The sequence below is a fragment of the Vombatus ursinus genome, unplaced genomic scaffold (assembly GCF_900497805.2).
Source record: "Vombatus ursinus unplaced genomic scaffold, bare-nosed wombat genome assembly UNPS02010548.1, whole genome shotgun sequence".
Classification (NCBI taxonomy): Eukaryota; Metazoa; Chordata; class Mammalia; order Diprotodontia; family Vombatidae; genus Vombatus; species Vombatus ursinus.
In genome coordinates, this window is record NW_020950326.1 from 16,111,783 (window position 1) to 16,129,751 (window position 17,969).

Consider the following 17,969-nt stretch of genomic DNA (forward strand, 5'->3'; position numbering starts at 1 on the left):
TAACTCACTACTCTCAAAGGAGGAGAATATGGATATGGTATGCATTATATTGCATAAAATTTGGTCCATGTGCCACTAGGTTTTACTTAAATATCTGTTGTTACAAAAGAAAATTGCATGAGAGGGGAGGAAATAAATGAAGTATAAAAACAAAAGGCAACAAATAGTGTTTTATTGTTAACACTATTATTAGCCTGAAGATTTGAAGGCTTTAAATCAGAAAAAGGGAGGAGAGCAAGAAAGGAACTCCCGCCCTCCATCTACATCTACATCCATCAAAGCCAGATTCCATGTAGAGTAACAAATAAGACATTTTTAAAAATTATCAGTAGAGAGGTCCAATAATCATCTGTACACAATACTCTAGAAAAGGTAGAATAACTCAGAACTCTAGAAATTTATATATAAATGCATAGAATATGATTAACATAATAAAGGCCTTAATGCAAAGAGGTAAATTTGATCTCATAGGTTTCATTAACACAGTGGAAGCTGACTGTCAATACGCCAATGTATTTCCAAAAGTGATAAATGAGATAAAGTAAACAGTAGACAGTAGAACTGCACTGCATGCATTCATTCTCGTATTTTTTCTCCCACTCCCTCCCACTCCCACTTCTTTCCCCTTCTCTGCCATGGACTTGTATAAGAGATGAGTTAAAATTCTCTCTCCAGTACTTAAATAGCTCTGTGACCATAAGCAAATCACTAAATAGCTTCTCATCTGTAAAACAAATGATACCTGTATTACTGACTCAGCTAGCAATTATGTGGGATGCTCAAAACAGAATGGTAGGGGAAAGGAAAGGTGTTCCGCAAGCCTTTTAAGAACTACCTACGTAAGCATCTTATTAATCATCCTGTACTTTTAATGAACCAAAGCTGTTCCATGACATAAAAGCCCATCTTTACAAACCCAAATTCTCCGGGAAATGGCTGAAAATCATGGAATGCTATGACCTTCCAAGAACCAAAACTGCAGCTTCCTCAAAGCACAATGAAGATAAAAGTGACTGTAAGTAGGTTGAAACAATTTTACAAGATGTACACAAGAAGTGATATAAAAGCCATTGAGAACACATGTATGAACAAGAAAGGAAGTTGAGGTTATGTACTGAGAGCAATGAAGAAGAGATGGGGTACATTCAGTGCTGCACTAAGTGCAGAAATTTGAAAAGTAAACTAACTACTCAAAATGACAATGACTCTACCTGTTGGAGAGCTCCAGTAGTTCACAAAGTTTTCCTGATATCAAGCTTAAATTTTTCTCTCTTCAACTTCTATACATTGGATTTGGATTTCTGGACCAGTTTCACACCACCAACTTCCTTTAGACATCTAGAACTGGATTTCCATAGGTATTTGAAAATTCAACATGTCCAAAACAGAACTTATTATCTTTCCCCAAGAATCTACCCCTCTTCTTAACTTCCCTATTTCTATTGAGGATTCCACCATTCCTTCCAATTATCCAATTTTGAAATCTCAGAATCATTAATCTTTTGCCCCTCATGTCATTTCTACCTCCACTACATCTCCACCATCCATCTATCCCCTGCTATCTATTCCCACAAGATACCACCTTAGTTCATGTGGGTCTTCAGTTCTAGGATGCACTCCTTCCTCGCTTCCGTCTCTAAGAATTCCATCTTTTTCAAAAAACAACTCAAGTTCCACCTTCTAAAAAGGGAGAAAGAAACATTAAACAAAAAAGACTGCTGCAATAAGGTCTCTGATGGGTTGACACACAGTAGGTAATTAATAAATATTCAATTATTAACAGCTGGACTAGCCAGGCCTTAAGGTATCTTTTCTAATTCTCAAAAAGTTTCTAAGTATAAAGAACAGAAATGGTTTAGTAGCTGGGTAGCAAAGAAGGGGAAGGAAAGTGCTTGAGGATTGGGGAGATACTCATATTTGTAGGCAGATGGGAGAAATCTAAAACGGTGGGGAAGACTACTAGAACAATGCCCTTGATAGGTTAGAAGAGAAAGGAATTAAGGATAGATAGAAGGATGAGTCTCAGTAAATAGTAAACCTGTGTCTAGTACAGAGTGTGAAATGATGGTGAAAAGCTTTGAAGAATGGAAGAGAAGAACTAACAGAGTTGAGATCAGATAACCTCAATATTCTCAGTAAAATTAAGTCAAATCAATAAAATATTCAAATTCATAATAAAAAGAAAATTAAAGAGAAACCTACAAGAATTTATTATGTACCTATAAGTGTCAGCTATAACAATCTGCCTAAGGAACAAGGGGAAATAATAGTCTATCCCCTCAAGGAGTTTACACTCTACTGGAAACATCAGACCAAAAGCCATTCCAGCAATAAATATGAGGTCAAAAGATATGAACAGTTCTCAAAAGAATCACAAATTATTAACAATCATAAGCAAGAATGCTCCACATAATTAATAAGAGAAATTAAAATAAAACAATTTTTAGGTTTCTCTTCACGTACTGCAAACTGGCAACGATGACAAAAGATGGGAATAGTCAAGATTGGAGGGTTATGGAAAAACAGCTATACTAATGCACAGCTGTACAGAGCTGTGAATTAGAATAACTGTTTTGGAAAGCAGGATGAAATTATAAAAATAAAGTGGCTAAAACGTCCATAACCTTTAACTCACAGATTCCACTGTTAGGCATATACCAAGGAGTTCAATGACAAAAGGCTCCAAAAACATCCATACAGCAGCACTTTTTGTAGTAGCAAAGAACTAGAAATAAAGTCTATGTCCACTAATTGGTGAATAGCTAAACAAATTGTAGTATATGAATGTAATGAAATATTACTGTGCTATAAGACATAATGGACATATCAAATACATAGAACTATGGAATGACTTACATACACTGCTACAAACTGAATTAAGCAGAACCAGGAAAACAATATGCACAAAGAGTACAACAACATAAATATGCACAATGAATACAACAAAAAATGCTGAAAATTTATAAAGAACAAGCTTGGTTCCAAAGTAAAGTTAAAATAAGTAACTCCCTTCATTTCTTTGCAGAGGTAGAGGATCCATGGTTATGGAAAACTGGATTTTCAATATACTTCAATACACTAATACAGTTTTTCAATGTATTAATCTGTTTTGGTGAATTTTTTCCTTTCTTTTCTTTTTTTATAATTTCCTTATAAAGACATAGGCCTCCTGGAGGGGGGATGGAAAGGAATGGGAGGAGGGATAATCTGAGTCAAACTCAAATAGAAAGGAGGGCCACTTATCTGTAGGCCATATATTGAATTAGTTTTGAAATATATTATCTATATTTTGTTTTATTTTTTATTTTGTTAACTATTTCCTAATTATATTTTAATCTGGTTTCTAAAGTATTAGGAGTATTGTGGGTCAAATGATGGCCTCATGTTTGACACTTCTGATATAGACAATATTAAAATAAAAAAGATGAACAAAAACATACTCAAAAGGTCTAAAACAGTCATTCTGGAGAAAGAAATTCTAAAGCAATAAAATAAGGGTAAAGAAAGCCATTTCAGTTGCGGTTGTATATACCGTATTTTAGTAGTTTGGTGAATGATAACTTGATAGTAGTTTAGTATACCAGGAACTAATTATTAGTTTATTCAAAGCTCAACAGGTCAGAAACAGGAAAATCCTGAGAACAAAGGATTCTGGGGTAATAAAAAGTAGGGGGAAATTATGGTATCAAGGATGAATAAATAGACAAATAATTGCGGGCACAGATTAGGACTATCACAGTCAACCATGAGGCTTACCTCCAACATAACTACCCCTATCCTTATCCCCTTTAACACTCTCCTCACCCCCGTTCTGACTCATCCTTCCCCATGTGTAAGCTCCTAATCTCTCTCTCTTCTGAATCAGGAATGTATCTCTCAAAACAGTCCAGGGACAGCTAGATGGCGTAGTGGATAGAGCACCAGTCCCAGAGTCAGCGAGGACCTGAGCTCAAATCCAAGCTCAGACACTAGCTAGGTATGTGACCCTGGGCAAGTTACTTAACCCCCATTGCCTCCAAAATTTAAAAAAAAGAAAACAAAACAAAACAGTTATAACCAGTCACCAAAGCACCCACAGCAGCAACTGTGCAGATGCCACTGGGAAAATCTTCCCTCATTCCAAGCATACCCATCCTTTCCCCTTAGATCACCTTGTGGCTATGACAAGTATCCCTTGAAGAGCAGACTGCATTCCAGGCAGTAACTGGTAAGAGCCTTGCCACCCTCCTCCGACCTTTAGTGAGTTCAACACAGTATTAGAAAGTATGGCTAGGCTTTAATCTGAATCCCAAATCTAATGACATTACTTTCCTCTCCAAACCACTTCTGTTCTAAACTTCCTCATTTTTGTATAAAATATATAACACGTATAATTAATTAGTATAGTGATAAATAGTGTAGTGATAAGTAGTATTTAAATTTTTAAATAAATAAATACATACTTTGAGGTACATGCTGGAAAATGTTTACTTATAGGAGTGTATAATCAACAAAGTTTGCAAATCACTAGATTAAAAGAATAGCTATGGGGTCAGCTACGTGGTGCAGTGGATGGAGCATTGACCCTGGAGTCAGGCGGACCTGAATTCAAATGCAGTCTCAGACCAGACATTTACTAGCTGTGTGACTCTGGGAAAGTCACTTAACCCCAATTGCCTCGCCCCCCCCCCCAAAAAAAGGCTATAGATCAAGGGACCAAAGATCCCAGTCCATACACTTTGACCCAGAGATCCTATTGCCAGGCATACACCTTAAGGAGGTCAATGATAAAAAGAAAGGTTCCATATACAGTACATAAACATTTATATCAACAGTTTTGTAGCATTAAAGAACTGGAATCAAAGTAGAGATCTGGAAGTAGAAATAAGTGCACTTCTCTTGACTGGGTGTATGTGTGTCTGAAGGGGGACTGGATGGAATAGGAAAAAATGGAAGGAATAAAGAAGCAAAGGCCAGGTGAACAAGTTAAAGCAAAGAGTTGAAAAGAACATTAGCTGAAAAGTTTGAGGATATAGCGGAATTTACTGAAGTCATAAACTGTGGAATATTTCTATATATCTAGTAGCAAATATTGTGGTATCTAAAAGCTAATAAGAAATTTAGAACTCTCAATACAAATAAGCCTCTAGATAACAAAGAACAGTATATATTGTTCCCATTCAAATTTTATACTTTAACAGCATTGATTCTGAATGCTTGCTTTGAAACTTCTGTAAGGTACTCATTAGGACAATAATCCTTTGAGTTTTACCACTGTTAAAAATATATCTTCTTCATTTGTCTACTGGTTTTAGACTCAGTTTTAATATTCTGTATTTCAAATTGTCAGTTGTCCGTTTGGCTAAAACAACTAACGATCTCAATATAAAGGTGGTATTTAACAGGGGAACATGTTTTGTTTGATACGTGCTGTTTCTCTGACAAGAAATTCAGAAGAAATGTGGAACAGGACTTGACTTTTCAAGCTAATAATTACAATTTATCTCTCTTACCATATTATAAATTCAGAGAGGACAAAAACCTTGTCACTCATCTTTGTATCCACTTCAGCCTCATGGCACATCTTTAAAAAATATTCATTGAACCGAATCCAAACCTTATTTGATATGGTACATTTTAAATAGTGGAGAAAAGGTTATCTGGGTTGCAAAACTCATGTCAAAATATCCTACTCTCAGCTTCCAGACTGAACAGAATATATACTAAATGTCTGTTAAAACATAGCTTGACTGATGGGTATTATCTATGCTCTCTCTAAAGAATTAAAGAGAGAGGGACAGAACAGACTCAAGGTAGAGAAATAAGCAGCTCAATAGTGATGTCATAATTCTGGCACAAAGGGAAAGCATATCATTGGAACAAAGAAAAAAGTATTATAAATTTTAAAAGTTCAAATCTGACTCCTTGGCCTAATGTGTGGTCAACTCTTATCAGAAGAAATGGGTTCTACTAGAATTGGATCAAGGGACAATATTGGCTATTTGCCCAGATAAGGTACAACCCATATTTATTAAAGGTTTTCTTTTGTAAAATCTGTATGTTGAGCTAAAATCTAGAAGACTCCTAATGAAATATTTATATCTGGCTAAGGGGTTTGCTTATGTTCAAGTAGAGAGGCTTTCAAGAGTCACTCTTGTCCACAAGCACATTTTGGAGAACTTTAAATGCCAGGTTAACAGTTTTGAACTTTATACAACGATTCAGACCCTCAATTTTCTTAAAAGTAAAATGAGGGAATAAAGTAGATCAGCGGTGTTAAACTCAGAAAGAAATGGAGGATCCCCATGGGCTGCTTATTGACTAAAACCACTAATCAACATTATCTATGTTGATTGTATTTTTATTTATTAAACACTTCCCAATTCTTTTTTAATCTGGTTTAGTCAGTTTTGCACCTCTAAACTAGATGATCTCTAAGATCCCTTCAAGATCTAAACCCTCTATTAGACTATGAAAAGAGAAAGGTTTTGAACAGTGAAGGGAAAGGCCAAAATCTTACAAAGACTGGTCTGACAGTAGTATGCCAAGTGAATTTCAGTAAGGGTAACTATCAACGTTTTTTTTCCGCAGAGCATCCCAACCAAATTTTCCCATCATCTAAATTTTTTTTTCCTGGGTTTGGGAGGTGGGGAAACGGGACACAGACAGCAAGACAAAAAGGCAGTTCAGAACTGTGATTTCATTGGTGTAGGGCGTTCCCTCTACCAGTGTAGATCTGCAACTGTTTTGAAACTTACAACTTTGAACCTTACAAGTAAGTGCCTTGTCACTGAGAGATGAAGTGATGTGCCCAGAGTCAAAAAGTCAGTATTATGTGTCAAATGTTGTATTCGAATCCAAGTCATCCTGACTCAAAGACAGGTACTCTGCCTACACAGCCTTTCCCATGTACCTGTCAAAATTCTCTGTGTAATTACATAAAATGTTCTTATACCTGAATATTAAACAAATATGAGCATATGAGATATGAGTAAAATATGAGTAAAATGAGATGATTGGGAGTTTGGTTGAGAGTAGAGGGCTAAACCCATTAAAGCTGCAACTCAAAACCTATTATTTCCGGACTAAAGAAATAACAGCCCTAACTACAAGCCGTTCAAATTCCTAATTACTCTCTTTTTTTGCCTCTACCGAAAAAGTCTCTACTAGTCCCAAATCACTGGTACCTTATTGGCTAATTTTTTTAGTGCTCCTAATTCCTGGGATATACACACCTGTCCCAGGAAGAAAAGCATTCTACTGTAATCTTAACGTATAACAGAAAAAAAAAATTTAACAAAGTATGAAACAAGGATGAGGAAAAGTACCTCCTAAGTTTCAGCCAAAGCCCTTGATCAAGGTTCTAGAAGTCACTTACCAACACAACAGAACATTGACTAAAATTAAAATACTTCAAAAGCTCCAGGTGTAAGTCCATTAAAGTACCAAATTTCTGTTGTAATAAAATCTGATCTGTGTATTTTATTACAAGTTATTTGAATTTCAGCTAAAATTAGAACAGCTGCAAGGCTAGGTGTCATCTGAAGACAAACTCCAAAAGAGATTCAAGTAATATTATTTAAAAAAATACTTTCTTAATTTAGTTTAATATAGTTGAAAGAACACTGGATTGTCAAAAGACTAGTCAGAAGACCTTGTCTTCTAGTTTTAACTCTACCGTTAACCAATTATAACTGTGAAGCAATTAAGGTTAACTCACTGAACCTCATTTCCTTATCTCTAGTTCTAAATTCTATGACTTGCATGGAATGTGTACATATATGAAAACTGGGAAATATTTTTACCAAGAGACTCTAAGTAGTTCACCTTTTCATCAACAGTTAAATATGACAAATAACTGGCTTACCACCCAGCTTGCAACTGGAATTTAACAGACTATAAAGAGGATGTTATAAAATTGAAAGCCTTTGAAACAATTCCTGCAAACATTCCAAAAGGAATGTGACCAGAACAGAAAAAGAATTGCTACTTTTAATGAGACATTTAGGGTATCCCTCTGGTTCTACTGGCTCTCTTAGTCAATTATAAAATCATGCCAGGAACAAAAAGAATAATATGACATGTTTCAAAAATATTAATCCTACGAAAGACCAACCCAAGTTTCACCTAAAATACTTACAGAGGATGCTTTCACTATTTTGAGTCAGAGGGCATTAGATTAGGCTTGGGGGAAGTGTCTTAAAAGAATTTTTTAAATAAGATTGGCCCTTAGAGTCTAGTTTCTTCACCTTACCTGGAATTAAATGCTGTCATTAGAGATGAAAAAAAGGTGTCAACGATATTAGAGACTGTTTAACACCAAATGTACCCAAACTAAAAAAACAAATTTACAAGGAAACATTTAAGGCCTTTTAATTTTTGTGTACCTTTTTTTTTTCTTTTTTTAGGCAATTGGGGTCAAGTGACTTGCCCAGGGTCACACAGCTAATAAGTTTCAAGTGTTTGGTCTGAGGCTGGATTTGAACTCAGCTCCTCCTGACTTCAGGGCCGGTGCTCAATCCACTGCGCCACCTAGCTGCCCCATAATTTTTGTGTATCAAAATCAGACAAACTCCTGTAAGGCCCTGAGAAAAGTGATTTTTCTTCGGCCATACAACTAATGAGCATCAGAGCAAAGGCTATATGTAACCCGATCTTCTGAGTCCTAGTCCAGTGGTGTTTGTACTTCAGTATACTATTTTAATATAGTAATTGGGATTTAATTTGTATTCACTGCACTGAAGTATCAAAATTCATCATTCTTAAGTAATTCCAGATGCCTATTAACAAAGGAATAGCAAGCAACTGTAAAAATGAATTTCAGATACTTTTTCAAAATAAATTCGCTGAAAGGAATAACCACAAATTCAACATTCAAAAAATCATTTTCAAAAAGTTTTAAGTTTTTAATTGTAAAACTTTAAAATACTTTATAGCACCAGTTTTTACTTATCTTATATATTAAAGCTCTTTGTTATTTGCCTATGCTCTCCTACTTTTCCAAAGACTAGAGTGTACAAGTCTTTTCCAAACACATTGAAGACTTGTTATAAAATTATCCTTCCATGTTCTAAGTGGCCACCTTTTAGTTTTGAAAGGCTTATAAGTTCAGACAATGAAGTTTAAATATAAACTTGCCCCCCTCAACAAAATCTCCTACTGAATTCTATAGTATAACAAAGGATTTTGGCAAATTTCCACGTCTTACTTTTCTCACAATGTCCATTTGGAATGATTTCCAGGGAGGGCTATTACTGGCACTTTGTCAATGCTCCCTACCAAATCCCTAAAAGCCTATGAAAAGTAGCCAGCATGCACAGGTTTAATGCTTATACCATACCAACCAAACAGTCTGCACTAGTGTAAGTTGGCTCTTTTCCCCTGGGCAAGAAAATACACATGTTGTAAGCTACAGAATTATTATGGTAACATTTAACAGCAACACCATAGAAAAGCTACAGCATACTGAAGTGAAAAATCTAAATCTTCTATACCTCTGATGCAGTGCTTTTTACTACTTCATGCATCTCATGCCTTCCAAAATAGTAGTTAAATTTACTAAATGCTGGAAATGGACAGAATCTATAGAACAGGCATATGAAACAACTTCTTACATAATGAAAGCTTTTGGATTCCTAAATATAAACCTTCCTAACTAGCAGGTAAAGAATAGTTCATACTAATGTTTATGACCACAGCTTATGCTCTTCACTCTTCAGTGACCAAAAAAACACAGAAATCAAAGTTATTTTTAAATATATATCCTAAATTTGCTTATTTTTAAAAGCAAATATTCACTGTAAAAAAAATTTTTTAACTATGGCCTAATTACTTAGACAAACAAGAATTTTAATAATGTTATTTAAACATTTTTTGACAAAACAGAATACCATATTTGTCCATCTGCTAGGTAATTTATAAGTGTACACATTCCTCTTTTATTTTCAAAATATACATACTAAAATAGATATAGGTATACACATACACACACACACACACACACACACACACACACGTTTCCCATACTTCTTATGACTTCTGTGGAAAAGTTAAGCTTGATAAAAAATTAAATGCACAATATTCTTTTTTCATATTTCATGTAACTCATAGATGCATAATTTTGGTCAGTAGGGATACTCCCCCAACCTCAGCAACCAGCTGCTGAAGCCTAAAAATTCTTCACTGACCAATCCTGAGCCTCTCTGAACTTCAGATAACAGACATACAATCTATCACAGGACCTATACTCAAAGCCTTTCCAGGTGATTAAGGCCTAACCAGAACTTACAATCCACCATCTTTGGGAATCCAAGTCACCTCCACACTAAAATGAAACCTCGCAGAAAAGAGTACTTCAGTAGAATATTCTTTGTCATACTGTTTAAAATTTAGTGACATTTCCAAAATGTTTACATTTCACCATAACTTTAAAGTACAAACTAATTCCTTACATTAAATTATTGAATAATCTGAAATTGTTACATGATTTCAAACTAAATATTTAAAGGTCAAAAAAGGGGTTGTTTCTCAATACAGTGAATGAAATCAATACTGAAACTTAGGAAAAAAGCAACTTTACCTAAATGTCTAAATATAAAGCATTTCACAGAACCATTAAATCAAACCAACATTTATTTATTAAGGCACTGTGAAAGGTTCTGGGGCTACCAAAAAACAAAAACAAACCAAAAAACTTAGTCCTTGTCCTTGAAAAGCTATTGTATTGGTAACACAGATATACAAAATTTCACATCTAAGAAAGCAAAGATAATTGGCGAGGGGAAGAAAATTAAGAGGGCCTTTTATGATACCTGAGCTGTCTTCTGAAGAAAGGTAGAGATTCTAGAGCTCAAGGTGTTAACCAAGTACAATAAACCAGACACAGGGAATCACTTATACAGCAGCAGACCAGAGGGACAGAGCTGGCAGACCCGTTTGACTGGGACGGAATATGTGAAGAGAAATACTATGAAATAAGATTATGATCATAGATCATAGAGATGAAAGTGACCATAGAGTACTAGTCTAAGGCCCTCCCTCACAATTAAGAGATGAGAAAGAAAAAAAAAATTATGAATTTTTTAAAGATGTAGTCTAAAAAACCAGTATTGAAATTGGTCTAGAAATTACCTTAAGGTCACACCTTTTTAGTAACTTGTGATCAGAAAACATCTTCAAAATTTATCAAGTTTTTGCCTTCTTGCCTTCTCAATAAGCGATAAGGGGGTAGAGAAAGAATCTAGAACTGAAAATAAATTTTTAAAAAAATTTATCCAGTTTTGCCTAAGGGTAAATCTACTCTACCCTCAATTTCCTAGTTTTTCAATAGTAATTAAGTCTGGGGCAGCGAGGTGGCGAAGTGGATAGAGCACCAGCCCTAAAGTCAGGAGGACTCGAGTTCAAATCTGGTTCCAGACCAGACATTTGATACTTACTACCTGTGTGACCCTGGGCAAGTCACTTAACCCCAATTGCCTTGCCAAAAAAAAAAAAATTAGTAATTAAGTCTATGTGAGAACTATGTACATCAGGTGTCAAACATGCTGCCAAACTCAGATTAAAATGTAAGAGGGAAATATTTAACAAAATAAATAAAAATACAATAAAATAGAGAATATTACATTTTCAAAAATAAGTCAATATGCAGCCTGCAGGAATCTTTATGTACAGTTAATGGCCCCCATTTCTATTACAGTGTGACTCCACTGATATCCATAATCACCTTCTTTTTTTGGGGGAGGCTAGGCAATGGGGTTAAGTGACTTGCCCAAGGTCACACAGCTAGTTAGTGTTATGTGTCTGAGGCCAGATTTGAACTCAGGTCCTCCTGCATCCAGGGTGGTGCTCTATCCACTGGGCCACCTAGCTGCCCCCATAATCATCTTAATAACTAGTTCTATCAAACCAGAATTCAATTGTTCTTGGGTGATTAGGTTAGCAGTGAGGACATGAAGTCTAGTGTGAAGTTAATTATCTAGTACATATGAACTTAACTGAAAATGAAGTAATTTAAGGAATCTTGAGGTTAGCATAATTTAAAGCTGATATTTCACACTTTTTAGTGTAAAATATCCCACCAAGCCACAGCCCTGTATTACTCTCATCATACCCTGCCCTGCCTCCACCCCTACACAAGTACTGCTGAACGAAGCTGGCAAAAAACCATGCTGACTAGGTCCACTACAAATTTGTATTGTTTTTCAACTGTGTCCAACTCTTCAAGACCCTTATCACACCAAAGCTGTCCATAGGGTTTTCCTAGCAAAAGATATTGGATTGGTTTGCCACTCATTTCCTTCTTCAGGGGCTTAAATTAAGACAAACAGAGGTAAAGTGTCTTGCCCAGGGTCACATAGCTATTAAGTGTGTGAGGTCAGATTTAAACTCAGGTCTTTCTGACTCCAGGACCAGTGTTACCTATCCACTGAGCCACCTAGATGCCTCATACAAATTTATGTTACCTTATCTCAACTAGGTCCTCACAAGAGCAAGGCAATCCTTTTAAATCTCCCTAATGGATTCATTAACCTATTCATCAAGGTGGATTTTCAACCCTTTTGTCACTTCTCAAACCTTTCCCATGGCTCCCCCATGAGGAAGGTTTCTCTCAGCTGACCTTGACTCATATTTTACTAAAAAAATTGAGGCCATTCACTATGAGCTCCCTCTTCTCCACTCCCTTCTCATCACTCTACCACTAACATGCCTTCTGCCATTTTCTTCTCCTTTACCCATGTTTCACACAAAGAGGTGGTCCTTCTCCATGCCAAAGCTAACCCCTCAAGACAAACAACTAATCCCATTCCATCCCATTTTTTTCTAACAGATTACCTCCCGTCTCATACCCATTCACTTACCTTCAATCTCTCCCTGCCTACCAGTTGCTTCCTTATTGCCTACAAACACACCCATGTCTCCCCTACTCTCAAAAAACTCTCAGTTGACCCATTCATGCCTGCCAGCTATCATCCGACTTCTCCTTCTCCCTTTTCTGGCTAGATTTCTCCCTTCCAAAAGAAGGCTATCTGTAATCAATGCCTCCACTTCCTTTCCTTTTACTCTATTCTTAAGTCAAGCAGTCTGGCTTTGACTTCATCACTCAAGTGAAATTGCTCTCTCCAAACTTAACAATTATCTCTTAACTGCCAAATCCAATGGCCCTTTCTAATCCTTATCCTTCATTGACTATTCTGCAGTCTTTCACATTGTTGACCACCCTCTTCTCCTGTATACTTTTTTCTCTCTAGTTTTTCATGACATTGTTTTCTCCAGGTTCTCCTCCTACCTATTTGACCATTCCTTCACAGTTCCTTTGATGAACTAGCCAACACCCTGGTGTTCAGACCCTTATAACCTCAAACTTGGATTACTGCAATAAACTGCTGGTTATTCTCCATGCTTTAAGTCTTTTCCCACTCCAGTCCACTCTCCACTCATCCGTCAAACAGATCTTCCTAAAGTACACGTTTGACCATGTCACCTCTTCCCCCCACCCCCCATATTCAATCAACTCCAGGATCAAACAGAAAATATTGTTTGGATTGTAAAGTCCTCCATAACCTGGCTTCTTCCTACCTTTGAAGTTTTCTACCTCAGCTATTTTCATCAGCTGTCCCCCATAGCTGAAACTCATTCCCTCCTCATCTTGGCCTCCTAGCTTTCCTAGCTCCCTTCAAGTCTCAGCTAAAATCCCATCTTCTGGGGCAGCTAGGTAGCGCAGTGGAACCCTGAAGTCAAGAGGACCTGAGTTCAAATCCAGCCTCAGACACATAACATTTACTAGCTGTGTGACCCTGGGCAAGTCACTTAACCTCAACTGCCTAAAAATAAAAAAATAATTAAAAAATTAAAATCCCACCTTCTGCAAGAAATCTTTGCCAATCCCCCTTAATGCTGCCTTTCCTCTGATAACTATCTCGTTTATCTTGTATATATTTTGTCTGTACAATTCTGTTTCCCTCATTAGACTGAAAGCTCCCTGAGAAAAGGGACTATCTTTTACTTTTCTTTTTATCCTCAATACTTAGCACAGTGCCTGGCACATAATAAGCACTTAATAAATACCTACTAACTTGACTACTAGAAAATCCATACTCAACAAATTGGTACATACACCCATCTTTACGTGATCCATCCCATCATCTTGCACTGACCTAAAACCTAAGTATATAATGTATTCAATAAAGTGCCTGCTGATGTTACAGTTCTAGTTAGGCTATTTTTGTTCTAAATGTTTGAAATGAAATTTTAAAATACTGAAATAAATTCAAATATTTTGAAGATGTCACTAAAGATAAAAAAAGCAGTATTAGTTACATTCAGTTTTAATTATTGCAAAAAGACCTACCCAGATAATATACACAGAATAGAAATGATAAGAAACATGAAAGTCACAAATTTAAAATATTACAGGCCCTTAAGAGTAGCAGCATGACTCCAAACCTAAATCTTCATCAAGAAAGATCTCAAAAACCTTTTTATTGCTACACTAATACTGGAAATTCCTGGATCCAAGTTTTAATAATTAGACTTATGCCTGAAAGAAAACTGTTTCTTATAGGATGGGGGGGGGGTTCCAAACCAAACATGATTTCATTGTTTCAGGGAGTTCCCAATTAAGGCAATTCCCTCCACCGATGCAAATAAATTCTTCTGGCAACTTACTGTCTTAGGAATTGGCTGGGATACTGGCACTGCTGCCCAGTCAATATTCAAACTTTGAACTTCAGGTTCAAATCTTGAACCCAAGGCTAACTAACTGAAGCTGGCTTTCTCCGTTTCATACCATTGTTTTTCAAACCAACTTTTAACTGTACCTTTGTATTATCCATTTATTATACAGGATGCACTATAATAAATTGTCTTATGTAGGAAATACTCAAGCAGCAACCTGAAAGATGGGTAGAACTTAGCCTGACAAAAGAAGGTAGGATATGCCTCTTACTTGGGAACAAGTCCAAGAACAAAAGCTGAGGCAGGAAGGATAAGGTGAATGAGGGAAAAAATCTGAGGGGAGGGAGAAAGCAAGCCTATAAAATCAGAAATTAATCCTATAGACAGTAGCTCCCTACAACCTACCAAATCAAGCATAAACCTAATTCCTCATTTCCCACTACTTTCCAACACAAAAGCTCCATACAGCCTACCTCTTAGACATATGATGTCCAAACTATTTCCCCTACCTGGAATGTATTTTCCTTTCCTCTTCTTTAAGATTCAAATTCTTTCTACCTTTCAAGACTGTATTTAAGTCACATCTCCTCCATGAAACCTTCCTCAGAAACTATATATAACCCATCATGTCTTTCTGCAAAATACCACAATTACGACTGCCATCACATAACTGATTTTATCATATTTCCTTTCTAATTGTTTCATATATGGTATATTGGTATATTGGTATGGGCTATATCTGAACATCATCAAGTCACCCACAGGACTTAGCACAAAGCATTCAAATATTTGTTGATTAAGCTATCAGGTTCAAATAATATATAAACAGTATCCTACAAAACCTCCATTTAGTTAATCCCTCACTTCACTATAAAATTTATAAAATACTTCAGGGACAAGGAAGATGACATCAATCTGAGTTAGGTTTTCTAGTGTACTAAATCCATCAATACAAGTGCAGCCTTTCTTCCACAACCAGAGCTTCGCCAGAGAGCTAAGTCAAACAACTCCTGTCCAGGAGATGAGCTGTGTTGGTAGGAAACTAACTTGATTCTTCCCCACAGTTAAACTTTAGAAATTTGACCAGGAAGCTCAATGGTGATCTGAGGCTACTCACTGCAATGAAATATAATTGAGAAAAAAACCTTTTGCCATTCCAAGTGACAAAATTAAAATTTGATAAGATCTCAGTGTTAGAAAAGGCGATATTCCTTCCCAATTCTCCTTCATCTTAGTGTCTTCCCTTTCAGACTACCCCCAACGGAGTTCCTGCCCTACCTGATAAAACTACTTAAAAGGCATGGGTAAAATTCCTAAACTCTGAGGAAGTTCATGAAAAATACAGCATATTTCTAATTTCATCAATATCTTAATATTTATCAATCAATTTTAGTGCTAACTAAAGACTTCTCTCCTGAACATCCAGTCTCTAGTGTACCCTTTCCTTTATTTCAAATTCAAACTATTGGAATTGTTTGTCATGGCTTATTATGGTGAGGCAAGTAGGATATGGCATTATAGTTTTGTACTTGTTATAAAGGAGAGTTCTAATGTGAAGGAGTATTTGACAGTGATGTTTTTAAAAACCGAATTAAATATTTTTTTAAAAAATTATGCCTAAAGCAACAGATTATAAGATCGATCTATGATAGCAAAAAAAAAAACACCCTGGGGACCTCGAGAGTTCCCTTTTAAATGCCTTATTTATAAAGATGATCATAATAGGGGAAAGGAGGGAAGAGAATAAGCATTTATATAACGCCTATCATGTGCCAGGCATTGTGCTAAGTGCTTTACAAATAACTTCATTTGATCTCAAAGTGATTTAATAGCAAAATATTCTTTGCAATTTTTTGTAAAGACACTGGCTCCAGCAGTTAACTAGTATTTGTAGAAAAACGCTCTTTTTCTCGAGGTTTTTAACACATGCTTTCCTGGATCCAGCTTCACAATTGTGTGCCCCCCCCCCTCCGCTGCCAATGAAGCAGCATTACCCTTGAGAGATAAAGCTTACAAATACAAAGCTCAAGTGGCTAACATTTGGAATTTGTATAAGGTTGGGCTTATGGCCGTAATATTAAGTCTACCAATACACGGTCTGCAGTTTAGAATAAGGAACAGAGGCAGAAAAAATTAAAAAAGGACAAACACCTCTAAAAAAGCAACACGCTCGACTAAAAATGGATTTCGCTGCAGAGCTGACAAGGGCCTCCCCCCGGAACGAGCTGATCATGACACACGTTGCTTTCCGGTCCCAGACCCCTCAGCCGGAGGCTCCAGGAGCCTCGCACAACGCCCACGAGGCTCCCCTCCGAGCCCCATGCCCGCGGCGGGCACCCCCGACACTGCATCGCGGGGTGGCGCCTGTCTCCACCAAACTTCGGTGTTTTCTGGGGGCCTGCCCAGCCCCCGCCTGCAGCCCTGGGCCAAGGCCCGCTCCCGCCGGGCCCTCCACGCCCCCGGCCTCCTCCTGCGGCAGGGGCCGCATCCCCAACGGCGGCGGTTTCCGCAGCCTCCCCCCGACTCTTGTCCTTGCCCCCGGCCCCGGTCCTGGTCCCGGGGGCAGCCTGTGGCGGCGGCGGCTCTTCCCGGCCCCGAAGCACGCAACGGCCGGGCCTGAAAATGGCGGAGAAGGAGCCGCCACCGCCTCACGCCGCCCCGCGTCCCTCGCCGGCTCCGCACTCACCGTCCAGTCTCTGGGCTGGACTCCCCTCCGCCCAAGTTAAAGGTGGGATCTTCGGCCTTGGCTCCCTCTTAGCGGTCTCCGCCGTCTGGCCCGTTCCCGCCACCTCCACTCCCTCTCTCCCCCACCACAGGAGTTACCGCCTCACCGGCCCAAGCTGGCCGCCATCTTCCCCTCTGAGCAACCAAGCGCACGCCTTTGCGTCATCACGCACCTGGTGCGCCTCAGGGTCAGAGGGCGCTGGGCGGAACTCTGCTGGCCAGAGGCGCAGCGAGCTTCGAGGCTTGATCAGAGCATGCGCACAGGTGAGGACGCGTCTGCTTTCTGAAATCTGCAGAGGTGTTTTTGGCTCCACTTTGTTACAGCTTAGCCTGGAGTGGTGCGTGCCTTTTAAAAACCCGGAAATGCGAATCTCCCTAATTTACTAACACAGGAAGTGCTTATTCGCTTTTCTGAAGCATCATCTGCCATCCAAAAGGGTTAGATGGTTTCTTTAAGTACATCCAAAATAAACCATTAACCAAAATGCAGCTTTCACACAACTTCTCTGGATTATATAATCTTTTCCTTTCGGACTCTCCTCTGGTCTCAGGTCAGGACCATGTACGTACCTGGGTGTCAGAGCCTGTTTTCA

The 17,969-nt window shown here is 37.8% G+C and overlaps 1 protein-coding gene across 3 annotated transcripts in view; it reads right to left on the minus strand.

Annotated features, from left to right (window-relative positions):
* The window catches only part of WDR33 (WD repeat domain 33), a 112,829-nt gene extending 95,301 nt beyond the window's left edge, over positions 1-17,528 (minus strand). The window contains exon 1 of one of the 3 annotated variants that reach the window (XM_027854736.1): positions 17,339-17,526. The gene's annotated coding sequence lies outside the window, so the exon portion shown is untranslated. Of the gene's footprint in view, positions 1-17,338 lie in introns of all 3 variants that reach the window. The other 2 variants (XM_027854735.1, XM_027854737.1) reach the window with 2 other exon arrangements.
* Between the last annotated feature and the right edge of the window lie 441 nt (positions 17,529-17,969).